This window comes from Artemia franciscana, unplaced genomic scaffold (assembly GCF_032884065.1).
Source record: "Artemia franciscana unplaced genomic scaffold, ASM3288406v1 PGA_scaffold_49, whole genome shotgun sequence".
In the NCBI taxonomy this organism is placed as follows: domain Eukaryota; kingdom Metazoa; phylum Arthropoda; class Branchiopoda; order Anostraca; family Artemiidae; genus Artemia; species Artemia franciscana.
The window spans coordinates 301573-318844 of NW_027062689.1; the positions used below are offsets into that span (position 1 = coordinate 301573).

The 17272-nt window shown below is 34.0% G+C and overlaps 1 long non-coding RNA gene across 1 annotated transcript in view; it reads left to right on the top strand.

Annotated features, from left to right (window-relative positions):
• LOC136041901 (uncharacterized) overlaps positions 1-17272 on the top strand; it is an 87212-nt gene that overhangs the window by 51601 nt on the left and 18339 nt on the right. The window contains exon 3 of the long non-coding RNA XR_010621121.1: positions 14947-15052. This is a non-coding gene — a long non-coding RNA (uncharacterized LOC136041901). The remainder of the gene's footprint in view (positions 1-14946; positions 15053-17272) is intronic.

Consider the following 17272-nt stretch of genomic DNA (forward strand, 5'->3'; position numbering starts at 1 on the left):
GGGATTCGCCCCATCGTCAGTACCTCGCTCTTTACACTAAAGCTTAAATTTTATCCCAATTCATTAAGAATGACCCCTGAATCACAAAAGCCGTAGAATAAATAGTTGAAATTACTAAAAATACTTTAGCGTAAAGAGCTAGGTATCATAAGGAGGTGAGCCCCTTATATGGGTAATAATTTCTGTTTGTTTTAAGTTTTATTGCTGTTCCTTACTTCCAGCTTAAAAAGCTTTTTCACATTTATTTTTTATTTATTTTTTTAAATAATGCTAGTAAATCCTGCTCTCCCTTCATGGAAATTTTCTTTTCCCATGACAAATTCTCGATGGAAAGTTCCCCCAGCATATCCCCCTCTTCTCAACCCCTCCCCCCAACCAAAAAAATCCTCCTGAAAACGCCTGTATGCTTCCCAATAACCATTACTATATGTAAGCACAGGTCAAAGTTTGTAACTTGTTGCCCCTCCCACGGAGACTGTGGGGGAGTAAGTCGTCCCCAAAGACATTGTAATAAGGTTTTTCGACTACGCTGAATAAAATGGCTATCTCAGAATTTTGATCCGTTGACTTTGGGAAAATAATTAGCGTGGGAGGGGGCCTAGGTGCCCTCCAATTTTTTTGGTCACTTAAAAAGGGCACTAGAACTTTTCATTTCCGTTAGAATGAGCCCTCTTGCAACATTCTAGGACAACTGGGTCGATACGATCACCCCTGGGGAAAAAAAAAAAAAAAAAAAAAAAAAACAAAAAAACAAATAAACACGCATCCGTGATCTGCCTTCTGGCAAAAAATGCAAAATTTCACATTTTTGTAGATAGGAGCTCGAAACTTCTACAATAGGGTTCTCTGATACGCTGAATCTGATGGTGTGATTTTCGTTAAGATTCTATGACTTTTAGGGGGTGTTTCCCCCTATTTTCTAAAATAATGCAAATTTTCTCAGGCTCGTAACTTTTGATGGGTAAGACTAAACTTGATGAAACTTATATATTTAAAACCAGCATTAAAATGCGATTCTTTTGATATAGCTATTGGTATCAAAATTCCATTTTTTAGAGTTTTGGTTACTATTGAGCCGGGTCGCTCCTTACTACAGTTCGTTACCACGAACTGTTTGATAGTCGTTGAAAAGTGCATGGGGATGGTGGGGTCCATGAATCGGGTTAATTATCTCCATGATAGTGTGAAATTCCTTGCAGAATAAATATAATGTAACATACCAACATCCAGTTTAAATATAATTTAACATCTGCCACTCTGAAAAATAATTGGTGAAATACGAGAAAGCGGGAAGATTATAGAAGTTAAAATTCGTATCTTTGGGCTCTAGGCATACAAGCTAAGAATCATCACATGCTTCCAGTTGAAATAACATCCAACATGCTTACCTTTCCGATAAAAATTTGACTTTGAAAGGGGAGGGAGATATTACCTTAAAAGGGCCTCTGGCCACTTTAGATTTTTAATTAAACTGGCCAAACATATTTGGGTTACTCTAATTCAAACAAACAGCAATGTGGCTGCTTTTTTGATTAGAAGCTTTTGGTGGCAGGGATAAGGGATGCTGAGGGCCACAAACTATATCCATGCTCCAACAATATACTTTAAAAAGCTTTTTATGACTCTACTTCGAAGAAGATACAATTTTCCTGTATTTCTGGTGTAAAATAGGGGGGTAAAGGGCACGGAGCTTCTGGGAGGGGGTGGGGGTCAGAAGTATTTTTCTTCAAATCATACTGATTGAAAATTCTCGCTTGATCCAGAATCATTAAAATTGCCACTTGCCTACATCCATATAAACAAACCTTTATCGCTACGTTGCATATCTTAATCATCCTACGTTTCATTAATTTTCATTTTGATGGCTTTACTACTTTATGTTGTTGAATTTCACACCCAACATATCCAAAGAAATCATATAAGCCCATAGTTCCATTCCAAACTAAAATGATTATCTGAACTTTAGAACCTATATACTCTTTTTTTTTTTTTTATTTCTGCTGATGACGGTCACTAATATATGTGGTCAAAATATCCAGAACTTTTTGTTTCTGCTTTTTGATGTGCGTATAACTGAAGCACCATGTAACTGAACCACCGTGTAACTGAACCATCGTGCAACTAAGCCCTTGTATAACCAAACCCATCTTCAACTGAACCCTTATCTATCTTAACCACAAAGCAACTTAACTCCATTTAACTAAACCCTCGTGCAACTAAACTCCTGTGCAACTCAACTCGATTTAGCTGAACCGCCGTGTAACTAACCACCGAGCAACCAAACCACCAGAACTGAGCTACCGTGCAACTGAACAACCGTGGAACTGAGCTACTGTGCAAATGAACCACCGTGGAACTGAACTATCTTGCAACTGAACCACCTTGCAACTGATTCTTCATGTAACTGAACCATCGTCTAACTGAGCCACTGAACTCAGTTCTTCAGTGCTTTAAAAATACGATGCAATATCATTGGGTAAATCACAAGTTAGAATTTTTACATGTTCAACTTTGTTGGAATTGTTTATTTCTTAAAGTCTTGACATAAATGCCGTCATGATCATTCATAAAAGGCTTTGTTTTGTTTTTGCGAAAACAGAAGATCCGATGTCGCAAACCATTAGAGCTGATTTATTTATCTTTTTTTTCAGATAAGTCAGACCTTTCTGAACGTTAAATAAAGAACATATGAGTTTAAAATATTTGACCTTTGTGAATATAGATAACAAATTTTGATCAGATGTCTTTGAGGAGATTTTAGTTAAAAAGGATATGGAGGAGGGGGGGGTCTGGTTGCACTCAAGCTTTTTTTTTTCGCATTGCTTCAACATGCCCAGAAAGTTTAAACTTTATACCCTCAGGTTTATAACCTCAGCTCTTCTCGACACATTGCAGATACGTCGTCTTCTAAAACTGGATGCACAAAGTACCTCTTGATTTAGTTAAAGATGGTCCTAAGCATTTTTCGAACGATGTGACGGCTAATACCATCAGCCATTTTAGATATTGCTGATATTTTCTTTTCATAACCAATAAAGAAAAAAAAAGTGTCTTTTGATTGTGTTTGGGATTCTTCTTGACATTTTCTAAAGTTTTACCTTAATGCTCTATGATTTTTTATTTATTTATAGGATCAAATATGCTCTCTTTTCTTGATAAAAAAAACACCTTGTATTTTAACAATAAGCAAGCTGCATAACCTACAGCCTTGCACCAGGTTGTGAACCCTGGAGGCATAGTTATCTTACCTTTGATCTGTTTTTAATGTAGCAATCTTCTCAAAATTATTGATTGGATATATTTTGGTAAAAAAGAGGGCGTGGGTGAAATTTGATCACTTTTAACGTTTAAAAACTGTACTGGCGCTTTTGATTTCCAATCGAAAGAGTGCCACCCCCCCAGGTTAATTTGAAAATATTCTTAAGAGGGAGAGACTGATTGAGGGAGAAACTGATTGTTCTCTGATTAAGTTTGACTCTTCAAAATTAAACTTAAAAATTCAATTTTCCAATCGAATGGTCCCTTTTTAAAGTTTTTACGACCATTTCTTCTATAAAATCTTTAAATTTAACAATGGGTCACTCGCAATAGTTCACAGCCCTTGCCTCAAGGACTTTAGAGCTTTTTTTTTTAATCATGTCTATTCATCAAGTTTTATTATTTGACTGGAAATTGAAAGTTTTAGTGCCCTTTTAAAAGTCAATCGTTAAACCCTTTTTAAGAGTACGATGCGAAAATCCGGTTTCATAGCCACAAAGACAGAACTCAATTTAGTTTGCTACGCATATTGATAGAAGATACTGTCTGAACATGGATTTTGAAATGAAGATTTGGAATAATTTTAAGTTGTTAATTATAATTCTAAGTTGTAATTTTACGATTTTCCTAACACAGTATTGTATTTTCATCATATTTTGTTTTATTTTATTAGCTTTATCCAAAGTTTGGGCTATATATTTGAACATTAGGGGGTAGGCGTGGGGCGCATTATATCAAATAACTAAATTGACCCAATCCAACCACCTCTATATATAAAATATATTTAATTAAAATGTACCTGCGTCGCAGCCTGTCAAACAGTTCGTGGTAACAAACTGTAGTAAGGAGCGACCCGGCTCAATAGTAAACGAAACTCTAAAAAACGGAATTTCATGCTAAAAGATACATCAAAAGAATCGGATTTTCACGCTGATTCTAAATATATAAGTTTCAGTTAGTTTAGTCTTTTTCATCAAAAGTTACAAACCTGAGAAAATTTGCCTTATTTTGGAAAATAGGGGGAAACATCCCCTAAAAGTCATAGGATCTTAATAAAAATCACACCATCGCATTCACCGTATCAGAAAACTCTACAGCAAAAATTTCAAGCTCTTATCTAAAAAAATGTGGAATTTCGTATTTTTTGCCAGAAGACGAATCACGGGTGCGTGTTTATTTGTTTGTTTGTTTGTTTTTTTTTGTTTTTTTTTTCTTTTCCCCAGTGGCCATCGTATCGACCAAGTGGTCCTAGAGTGTCGCAAGAGGGCTCATTCTTACGGAAATAAAAAGTTCTAGTGCCCTTTTTAAGTGATTAAAAAAATTGGAGGGCACCTAGGCCCCCTCCCACACTCCCACACTCATTTTTTTCAAAAGTCAACGGGTTAAAATTTTAAGATAGCCATTTTGTTCTGCATAATCGAAAAACATAATAACCATGTCTTTGAGAATGACTAACTCCCCCATAATCCCTAGGGGAGGGGCCGCAATTTACAAACTTTGACCAGTGTTTACATTAGTAATGGTTTTTGGGAAGTGTACAAACATTTTTATGGGGATTTCTTTGGTTGGGGGTGGGGTTGATGGGAGGGGGCTATGTGGGAGGATGTTTCTTTGGAGGAATATGTCATGGGGGAAGAAAAATTCAATGAAAAGGACGCAGGATTTTCTTGAATTACTATAAAAAAACAATGAAAAAATAAATATGAAAACGTTTTTTCAATTGAAAGTAAGGAATAGCATTGAAATTTAAAACGAACAGAGATTATTACACATATGAGGGGTTCTAAAAATACTTTAGAATAAAGAGCGAGGTATTTAGGAGGAGATAAATACCTCGCTCTTTATGCTAAAGTATTTTTAGTAATTTCAACTATTTATTCTACGGCCTTTTTGATTCAGGGGCCATTCTTAAAGAATTGGGACAAAACTTACGATTTAGTGCAAAGAGCGAGGTATTAACGAGGGTAAAAACCCCCTCGTACACATAATAAAAATATAAGAATATAAAAGTTTGTTACGTAAGTTAATTCTTAAGTAACGCATATTTTTTACTAATAAAAACGTTCGTTAAAAATTAAAAGTTCTAGCAGCCTTTTTAAGTAACCGAAAAATTGGAGGGCAGCTAGGGCTCCTTCCCCACCCCTTATTTCTCAAAATCGTCTGATCAAAACTAAGAGAAAGCCATTTAGCCAAAAAAAAATAATATACAAATTTCATTTCAATAATATATGTGCGGAGAGCCAAAATCAAACATACATTAATTCAAAAACGTTCAGAAATTAAATAAAAAAACTAGTTTTTTTAACCGAAAGTAAGGAGCGACATTAAAACTTAAAACGAACAGAAATTACTCCGTATATGAAATGGGTTGTCCCCTCCCTCGCTCTTTACGCTAAAGTTTGACTCTTTGCCACAATTCTACTTTTTAAAACAATGAATTCTACGTTTTTCACACACAGAAACTGTAATTTTTATATCATTTCCGTATAATATCTGTAAAAAGTATACCAGTAGGCACTTTACAACCGTAAAGCCGTAACCAGAGGTTTTGACCAGCCCGTTTAGCCAAAAAATCGTTTTTTTATTATTTTTTGAGCAAAAATAGCCCTAGTCTCAGAGTGAATCTCCCTTACGGCCACTTTAATACTATTTTGTCATTTTACTGGTAACAGCAACGTTTATGACGACTAAGCGCAGAGAAATATCTCTGCGCGCATCTAAATCAGATTTTAGAACATGCCTTCAGTTTAATTCTAGCTAGAATGTAGAAATCAAAGGGTATGAACTTGCAATGAGTAAGCTATGTATTTATATAGATTAAGTATAAAAAAATAAGTTTTTTTAACTGAAAGTAAAGAACGATATAATTAAAGCGAAATTTGCATATTGATTTTTACTTTTTTTGGCTAAATGGCTTTCTCAAAGTTTTGATGAGACGATTTTGAGAAAAAACGTAGGGGGCCTATTTGCCCTTCTATACATAACTTATAAATTTACATAGCCAATTTCAATATTCTTGTATTTTTATTACGTAATTGAGGGGGTTTGCCCTCTCTTCAATTCCTCGCTCTTTATGCTTAAGTCTGAATGTTTTTCTAATTTTTAAGAATGACCCCTGAATCACTAGGGCTCTTTAGTTAGAATAAATAGATTTTTTGAAATTACTAAGGATACTTTACCATAAAGAGCCAGGTATTGAGAAGGGGACCAACCCCCCTCATATACATAATAATTTCTGTTCGCTTTAAGTTTTAATGTTTCTCTTAACTTTCATTTAAAAAACTTGTTATTTTTATTTAATTTCTGGACAATTTTTAAATAATGCAGGTTTTGATTTTGGCTCACCGTACATGAATAATTAAAACAAAATTTGTATATTAAATTTACTTTTTCGGCTCCTTTGATTTTTGAAATAAAATGGAATCACTATGGGCATCAAGTCTTGGCTAATTGTAGAAATAAGCCAAGACAGATAGTCCAATTGAGTGAGAGGCAATTCTTGTTTTTTCAAAGTTTTGATTTGACGATTTGAGATAAAAAGGGGCATGGCGATGGTTCTAGCTCCCCTCCAATTTTTTGGCTACTCAAAAAGGTCGTATATTTTTATATTCGTATATTTTTATCACTATTCGTATATTTTATTACGTATATGAGGGGGTTCGTCCCCTCGTCAATACATAGCTCTTCATATCAAAGTTAGAATTTTGTTCCAATTCCTTAAGAATGATCCCTGAATCACGAAGTCCGTTTAATTAGAATAAATAGATCTTTTGAAATTACTAAGAATACTTTAGCGCAAAGGGTGAGGTATTGAAGAGGGTACGAAATCCCTCGTATACGTAATAATTTCTGTTCGCTTTAATCTTTAATGTTTCTCCTAACTTTCAGTTAAAAAATTTGTTTTTTTTTATATTTAATTTCTGAACATTTTTTAATTAATGTAGGCTTTGACTTTGGCTCACCGTACATGGATAATTAAAACAGAATTTGTATATTAATTCTAATTTTTTGGCTCCGTTGATTTTTAAATACAATGGAATCGTTGGGGGCATTAAGTCTTGGCTAATCAAACAGTTCATGGTACGAACTGTAGCAAGGAGCGACCCGGCTCAATAGTAACCAAAACTCTAAAACATGGAATTTTGATACCAATAGCTACATCAAAAGGATCACATTTTAATGCTGATTTTAAATATATAAGTTTCATCAAGTTTAGTCTTACGTATCAAAAGTTATGAGCCTGAGATAAGTTGCCTTATTTTAGAAAATAGGAGGAAGCAACATCTAAACTTCATAGAATCTTAACGAAAATCAGACCATCAGATTCAGCGTATAAGAGAACCCTAGTGTAGAAGTTTCAAGCTCCTGTCAACAAAAATGTGGAATTTTGTATTTTTTGCCAGAAGGCAGATCACGCATGCGTGTTTATTTGTTTGTTTTTTTTTTCCAGGGGTGATAGTATCGACTCATTTGTCCTATAATGTTGCGAGAGGGCTCATTCTAACGAAAATTAAAAGTTCTAGGGCCTAAAAAAAGGTACTTTTAAAGTGCCTTAAAAAGTTAAGTGACCAAAAAAATTGGAGGGCCCCTAGGCCCCCACCCCTCTAATTATTTTCCCAAAGTCAACGGATCAAAATACTGAGATAGCCATTTTATTCAGCGTAGTTGAAAAACCTTATAACTATGTCTTTGGGGACCACTCAATCCCCCACGGTCCCCGTGGCAGGGGCTACACGTTACAAACTTTGACCAGTGCTTACATATAGTAATGGCTATTGGGATGTGTACAGACGTTTTCAGGGGGATTTATTGTTTGGGGGAATGATTGAGAAGAGGGGGATATTCTGGGGAGCTTCTCATCGAGGAATTTGTCACGGGGGAAGAAAATTTCCATGAAGGAAGCACAAGATTTTCTAGCATTATTAAAAAACAAAACAATGAAGAAATAAATATGAAAAAGTTTTTTCAACTGGAAGTAAGGAGCAGCATTAAAACTTGAAGCGAACATAGATTATTACGCATATGAGGGGTTCACCTCTTCCTAATACATCGCTCTTTACGCTAAAGTATTCTTATTAATTTCAAATATTTATTCTGCGGCTTTTGTGTTATAAGGGTCATTCTTAATGAATTGGGACAAAATTTAAACTTTAGTGTAAAGAGCGTGGTACTGACGAGGGCTAGAACCCCCTCATATTGGTAATAAAAACATGAGAATACAATAGGTTGTTACGTAACTAGGCTTCCTCCCCCACTCTTTTTTTCTCAAAATCTTTCGATCAAAACTATGGGAAAGCCATTTAGCCAAAAAAAAAAAAAAAAACAAATTTCGTTTTAATTGTTCCTCTGCGGAGAGCCAAAATCAAAACATGCATTGACTCAAAAATGCTCAGAAATTAAATAAAAAAAACAAGTTTTTTCAACTGAAAGTAAGGAGCGACATTAAAACTTAAAACGAACACAAATTTCTTCGTATATGAAAGGGGCTTTTCCTCCTTAACGCCGTGCTCTTTACGCTAAAGTTTGACTTTTCTCTTAACTCTATTTTTAAAACAGTAAAAAACTTTAGCGTAAAGAGCAGGGCATTGATGAGGAAGCAGCTCCTTTCATATACGAAGTAATTTCTGTTCGTTTTAAATTTTAATGTCGCTCCTTACTTTCAGTTGAAAAAACTCGTTTTTTTTTTAATTGTAGAAATAAGCCAAGACAGATAGTCCAATTGAGTGAGAGGCGTTTCTGGTTTTCTCAAAGTTTTGATTTGACGATTTTGAGATAAAAAGGGGCGTGGTGACGGTTCTAGCTCCCCTCCAATTTTTTGGCTGCTCAAAAAGGTCACTAGAATTTTTAGTTTTATTTACGAAGGTTTTTATTAGCAACAAATATACGAAACTTACAAATTAACTTACGTAAACAACATATATATTCGCATGTTTTTATTACGCATATGAGGGGGTACGCCCCCTCGTCAATACATAGCTCTTTACAGAAAAGTTAGAATTTTGTTCCAATTCCTTAAGAATAGCCCCTGAATCACAAAGCCCGTTTAATTAGAATATTTAGTTGTTTTTTTAATTACTAAATCTACTTTAGCGTAAAAGGCGAGGTATTGAAGAGGGACGAACTCCCTCATGCATATAATCATTTGTTTTCACATTAAATTTTTAATGCTCCTTACTTTCAGTTTAAAAAGCTTGTTTTTATTTAATTTCTTAGGCTATAATTTCCTCCTCCTCAACTTGGAATAAAGTTGACTGCAAGGTCCCCAGTCTAGCAAGTACCTCGGAAGGGCCGAGGCAGCCGTTTGCAGAGGCCGTTGTCCAACAGTTTTCTATAAGCTGCCAAATCAGAGATGAGGTAGAATATTAATTAACCACAATTTTTCTCGTTCTTACAAAAAACTAAAAAACTGTGTTATTTATTGAGCAGCTAGCAGCACTTGCCCAGTGCCAGTGCAAGACCCAGTGCCCCCAGAGGGGACAAGGGTTAAATTTATCCTCCTCGGGTTTGGGAAAAGCCTTCATTGAAAAACTTGAAAAAAGTCTGGTTCCCGATTTCTCATTTTTGCGCATTGGTGTCACTGGCTGAAAGATATTTGTTTTTCAAGTTCACAAATAATTTTACAAACAAAATTACTATAAATCACATACTACCTTCGACTGCAGGAAAGCCCAAATGGGCCTGTAAATGTAGTCAAAGTGATTTCTTACTTCAAATCAACTTCATCTATGCTACTTTGAAAAGAGAAAAAGAGAGGGAAAAGAACAATGAAAGAGGAAAAAAATACTATATTCATTACTTTGGTGGGATAAAGTGCTTTTAAATATTTATTTTATATTGATTGAAAATATATGGCTGCAATAGCTTAATTTAGCCAATGTTACTGTTAAAACGTGCTTTTTAATAATAAAAACAATTTTCCATTCTGGATTATGCTTTACTGCAATGAAATGGCTGAATTCAATATTATTATTTGAAATCTAACTCCTCCCATTGGCGAAACTAAAAAGGATTTTTTTGCGTTTTGTGTATCTCAAGCTCAAAACAACTAGTTCATAGGTCCGAAGCTTGACTTTGAAGCGTTAGAATCTTTGTAAGGTCAGAGGAAGTTTCGCCAGTCTTGCTCCTGAAATACTCTTTATGACGAAAGTATTTTGAGAAATAGCTCTCCTTCCCGAAGAGATCTCCTTCCCGTGGGGAGGGGATTTTTTTTTCATTGTATGTTTGATAAGTGAATCTGTAAAAAAAAAACTCTTTATTTTACAGTTTTGCAAGTGCTACGGCATTGGCAAAGGCCAATTAGTACATTGGCAAAGGTAATGGCGGTCGGAAAAACACTACACACTTTGGGACAAACTAAACAAAAAATTGCACTGTTATTGCAATCGCACTAAAATTATTATTGCAATGTTATTATTGTTATGTTATTGCAATTGCACTTAAAGCTATTGAGGAGGGGGGAAATCCTTTCATATATGAAATAAAATCTGTTCATTTGGAGTTTTGATGTCGCTCATTACTTTCAGATGAAAAAAAAGTTTGTTATTTTCAAAAAACGTGTATCAGAGAATTTGTTTTATGACAACCTTGTGAGCAAGACCAATTACTTGGGCTATTGCAAACATACGATTAAGCAATGTAAAATCAAAATGTTCAAGGAATTTGAAACTCTATTCTAGAAAAAGATTATTCTAAAAAAAGATTACTTTATTTTTTCATTTAATCATTTTAAATTGCTTATTCGTCGTCACAGCTTTTCCTAGAATCTAATCGGATAGTAAAACTAGTTTTTTCAGCCGATATAATCAAATATTATCAGCAAATAATAACAAATAATCTTTATGAAAATGTATCCTAACATATGAAAGTTGGAGAAATCCATATTTCAGATGCAAATAAAACTGAAATCAAATAAATTTTTGCAGTTTGAATTATACTTAGGATGGAAAAACACACGGTTTTCTATGCTATCGCTTTTAATTTGTGTAAGTCATAAAACTTATGATTTGCTTCTAGTACATGGTTTTTTGGTTGAAGAAGTTATTTATTGTCTGCTTGCACTTGGGGTATATGTAATTTGCCAATTCTTTATATTTCTCGGATTCAAATTGAGCCTCAAAAGCAGACTTCCTTTTCTTTCTGGCAAGCATGGGGTAAATTTAAATATAAGTCAGTTGTTATTCGATGTTTGCCCCCGAATGTTGCCATATTTACATTTTGTAAGTGAAATATGCTTTCTGGCGGGAAAAGTTTTTGGAAAGCACTTCTTCTGCCACTTCTAAAGTTCTTTGGGGATTCCAAGGACATTTCCTTCTGTGCTCTGCTGTACATTTGATCTTTACCAGACAGCATTTCCCTATTGACAAACTCTGTGTTTCCCTGATCTGGTATTTAGTACTCTTTTTTATATCGTGCTGTCAAAAATTCTTTTTAAACCATTGAAACACCAAGGACATGAAAATAAGAGCAGCTTTTCACCCTGGATCCATATTAGGTCTACTGATAACTATAAACAGATATATATATATATATATATATATATATATATATATATATATATATATATATATATATATATATATATATATATATATATATATATATATATATATATATATATATATATATATATATATATATATATATATATATATATATATATATGTTTATGTCGGCAACTTAAAAATCATTTTTTTCTTAAGGCTGTATCACGTTTTCTTGATTCAACTTGGCAACGGTTAACGTCCACAGGAGGTCAAATGTAAGCGATCTGCCGATTCCTGAAAAAGCTAGACCTGTTGGTTTTTTGTGATACACTGAATGTGATGGTGTAGTCAAACAGTTCGTGGTAACGAACTGTAGTAAGGAGCAACCCGTCTCAATAGTAACCAAAACTCTAAAAAACAGAATTTTTATAACAATAGTTATATCAAAAGAATTGCATTTTAATGTTGGTTTTAAATACATAAGTTTCATTAATTTTAGACTTACCCATCAAAAGTTAAGAGCCTGAGAAAATTGGACTTATTTTAGAAAATAGGAGAAAACACCCCTTAAAAGTCATAGAATTGTAACGAAAATCTCACCATCAGATTTAGCGTATCAGAAAACTCTACAGTAGAAGTTTCAAGCTCTTTTCTTCAAAAATGTGGAATTTTGCATTTTTTACCTAATGACAGATCACGGAAGCGTGTTTATTTTTTGTTTTTTTTTCCAAGGGGTGATCATATCGACCCCGTGGTCCTAGAATTTCGTGAGAGGGCTCTCTAATGGAAATTGAAAGTTCTAGCGCCCTTTTTAAGTGACAAAAAAAAATTGAGGGCATATAGGGCCCCTCCCACGCTACTTTTTTCCCAAAGTCACCGGATCAAAATTTTTGAATAGCCATTCTATTCAGAATACTCGAAAAACCTAATAAGTATGTCTTTGGGGACGACTTACTCCCCAACAGTCCTCGTGGGAGGGGCTGCAAGTTGCAAAGCTTGACCAGTGTTTACGCATAATAATGGCTATTGGAAAGTGTACAGACGCTTTCAGGGGGATTTTTTTTACTGGGGGAGGGATGCGGGAGGAAATTTCCATGGAGGAATTTGTCACGAGGAAAAAAAATTCCGTGAAGGGGGAGCAGGATTTCTTAGCATTTTTTTAAGAACAACTAAAAAATAAATATGAAAAAGTTTTTTCAACCGAAAGTAAGGAACAGCATTAAAACTTAAAACAAACAGAAATTATTACGCATATGAAGGGTTAACCTTCTCCTAATACCTCGCTCTTTACGCTAAAGGGCTTTATTAATTTCAACTATTAATTCTACGGCCTTTGTGATTCAGGGGTCATTCTTAAGGAATTGGGACAAAATTTAAGCCTTAGTGTAAAGAGCGAGGTATTGACGAGGGGGGAGCCCCCTCATATATTTGATAAAATGATACGAGTGTAGAAGTTCGTTACTTAAGTTAATTCGTAACTTATGTATATTTTTACTAATAAAAACGTTCGTAAAAAATTACAAGTTTTAAATGACCTTTTTTATTAGCCTTTGAAATAACCAAAAAATAATAGCAAATTAAATAACTAAAGTTACCAAAAAATATTAGCCTTTTAAATAATCAAAAATTGGAGGGTAACTAGGCCTACTCCCTCGCTCCTATTTTCTTAAAGTCGTCCGATCAAAACTATGATAAAGTCATTTGCCATTATAGTAAATTAATATGCAAATTTCGTATTGATTATTCATATGCGGAGAGCCAAAATCAAAACATGCATTAATTCAAAAACGTTCAGAAATTAAATAAAAAAAAACAAGTCTTTTTAAATGAAAGTAAGGAACAATAGTAAAACTTAAAACAAACAGAAATTACTCCCTATATGAAAATGGCTGTTCCCTCCTCAACGCCTCGCTCTTTGCGCTAAGGTTTTTTACTGTTTTAAAAAGTAGAGTTGAGAGAAAGAGTCAAACTTTAGCGCAAAGAGTGAGGCATCGAGGAGGGAACACCCCCTTTCATATACGGAGTAATTTCTGTTTTTTTAAGTTTTAATATCGCTCCTTACTTTCAGTTAGAAAACTTGTTTTATTATTTAATTTTAATTAAGGCTCTTGGACTTTTAGTGGGTACTCTCCCCAATTTTCAAAAACCAGGCTCATTTTCTCAGGCTTGCAGTATTTAACGGGTAACATTAAGCCTAATGATTCTTATATATTTGGAATCCTCACAATAGGTCGATTCTCTTGATATTATCATGAACTGTTTGATAAAAAGGGTATCAAATGATGTATTCATTTTCAGCCTTACTGAATTATCAAAGAAACTGCAAATTTACCGAATGGGCAATTTTTTTCCCTAAACTTTTTTTTTAGAAACATGTTTTTAGACTTTTGGTTACCACACCCTAATTGATTCCCTCTTAGTCTGTCTAAGGGCTGAAAATATACTTTCCTAAATACGATTATTGAAGTAAAAAAAGATCTTAAGAAACAAAATCAAGTGAATATAAGGAACAAAATAGAGGCAAAATAAATATTTAGTCATATTATTTTCATCTGCCTTTTATGCAATTTTGCTTTACATTGGACCAAAAATTAAATAACCCTTTTTGCCATCATTCCTAATTGGCATATTTATGCTTATTTCCTTTGCTAGCTATAAAAACCTTTTTAAAAACCACACGAGACACAAAATTCACCAAAATATAATCATTAATGTAATTAAAAAAAGTCGTACTTAAAAAAAGAACAAAATCGAGCCAAGTAGAGGTAGGGCATTGGTACATACTAGAATAGATATTTTGTGTCAAAGTATTTTTTCTACAAAAACCCTTGATGGTTAATTAGGCTACTGTGTTTTTTGATCGTTTTTATATCCATCAACAAAATCATGTTTTGCAACCTAATAGAATCCATAACATCATACCTGGTAAGCGATTGGCCTTTAAGAATGTTTAACATAAAATGAAATTTTGTTATGCCATCCAGGATCGTATTTTCACCTTTGCTATGAAAGGCTCTTGTTTTTTGTTTGTTTTTTTTTTTTGTTTTTTTTTAATGCTGTTTGTTTTAAGGTCTGGTTTTTAATTTATTTCTTGGATTTATATTTTTTTCGCCCATCAGGATCACGCCAATTATGTGAGTACTCTCCTATTGTGAAAGGATTCATTTATCTGTATGAAAATCAAATTAAATCCTCTTTTCTTCAGGTCAAGGAGACTATGACAGACTAAGGCCATTGAGCTTTGAGTTGTCCACAAACTGATGTCTTTCTCAATTGTATCTCCATCTTCTTTTGAAAACGTCCCAGAAAAGGTAATTCCATATTTTTTTTTTTTTTTAGTTTCAACTTCTTTTAAGGGACAGAATTAATGCAAACCTATGCCCAGTCTGTTCAGAGCTGTTATATACTGCTAATACAAATAATTACTCACTGCAGCACAAAGCTACGCACGCTCCTCCTCCAACCTGATCCATTAAAAGCCTCCCTCTTTACACCCTTCCAGGAAGTTCCCATTTCCCTTAAATCTTTATTTATGACATCCTCCCAACCCAGACAAGGACGACCTGCTTTCCGTGTAGCCCCAGACGGCTGGCCATAAAGGGCAATCTTTGGCAATCTGTCATCCTTCATCCTCAGAACGTGGCATAGCCATCTCAACCGTTCTTTCATTATAGCTCTAGAAAGCGGGATTGAACCACATTTTTCCTACAACCTACTGTTTGAAATACGGTCAGTCAGCCGGGTACCCAGAAGAATCCGTAGGCAATTTCTCTGCAAACATCCAGTAAATTTTCATCTGCTTTTCGGAGCACCCATGCTTCAGAGCCATATTTGACCACTTTCATCACTGTGGCTTCCAATATTCTAATCTTGGTTTGCAGACTTATCTTTCTATTCTTCCAAACTTTGTTTAACTGTGAAAAAACACCCTGAGCCTTAGCTATTCTACATTTAACATCTTCACTGCTCCCACCATCTTTACCAATAATACTACCAAGGTAACTGAAGCTCCCAACCTGATCAATATTTTCGTTACCTTGTGTCACCTGTTCATCTTCACTTATTCCTAACCTTTGTGACTAAGTCTTCTTAACATTAATTTTCAAGCCTATTTTAGCAACCTGAACTCGCAAAATCTCCAAAAAGTCATTCATTTTGCTCACACTTTCATCTAATATGCTTAAATCATCAGAATAATCAAAGTCCAGGAGCATTCTTCTTCCCCATTTGATTCCATGGCGGAATTAAATGGAGCATTTAACAAAAATATATATACACACACATATATATATATATATATATATATATATATATATATATATATATATATATATATATATATATATATATATATATATATATATATATATATATATATATATATATATATATATATTTGTGTTAAATCTCTAATCGAAATTCCACATATCAGTAAAGAATTTCTATTTTAAGTGCCAAGTACTGCGCAACACTAGAAGAGAGCCGTCTATTTTGAAATGTCAATAAACGACGCTAAAGCTTTTAATTGTTTCAAAAAGCAGAATTGTGGCAAAGAGTCAAACTTTAGCGTAAAGAGCGAGGGATTGCGGAGGGGACAACCCATTTCATATATGGAGTAATTTTTGTTCGTTTTAAGTTTTAATGTCGCTCATTGCTTTCAGTTAAAAAACTAGTTTTTTTTATGTAATTTCTGAACGTTTTTGAATTAATGCATGTTTGATTTTGGCTCTCCACGCATAAATTATTAAATGAAATTTGCATATTAATTCCTTTTTTGGCTAAATGGCTTTCTCTTAGTTTTGATCAGACGATTTTGGAAAATAAGGGATGAGGAAGGAGGCCTAGTTGCTATGCAATTTTTCGGTTACATAAAAAGGCAACTATAAATTTTAATTTTTAACGAATTTTTTTATTAGTGAAAAATATACGTAGCTTAAGAATTAACTTACGTAACAAGCTTTTATATTCTTTAATTTCTATTATGTATATGAGGGGGTTTGTATCCTCGTTAATTCCACGTTCTTTACACTAAATATTAAGTTTTGTCCCAATTCTTTAAGAATGACCCTTGAATCAGAAAGGCCGTAGACTAAATAGTTGAAATTACTAAAAATACTATAGCATAAAGAGCGAGGTATTGATCTCCTCCTAAATACCTCGCTCTTTATGCTAAATTATCTTTAGAACCCCTTATATGCGTAATATCTCTGTTCGTTTTAAGTTTCAATGCTACTCTTTACTTTCAATTGAAAAAACTTTTCTATGTTTATTTTTTCATTGTTTTTTTTATAGTAATTTTAGAAAATCCTGCGCCCTTTTCATTGAATTTCTGCTCCCCCATGACATATTTCTCCAAGGAAAGATCCTCCCACATAGCCCCCTCCCCTCAACCCCATCCCCAAAACCAAAAAAAAATCTCCTGAAAACAACTGTACACTTTCCAATAACCATTATTATATGTAAACACTGGTCGAAGTTTGTAACTTGCAACCCCTCCCCCAGGGACTGTGGGGGAGTAAGTCATTTCTAAA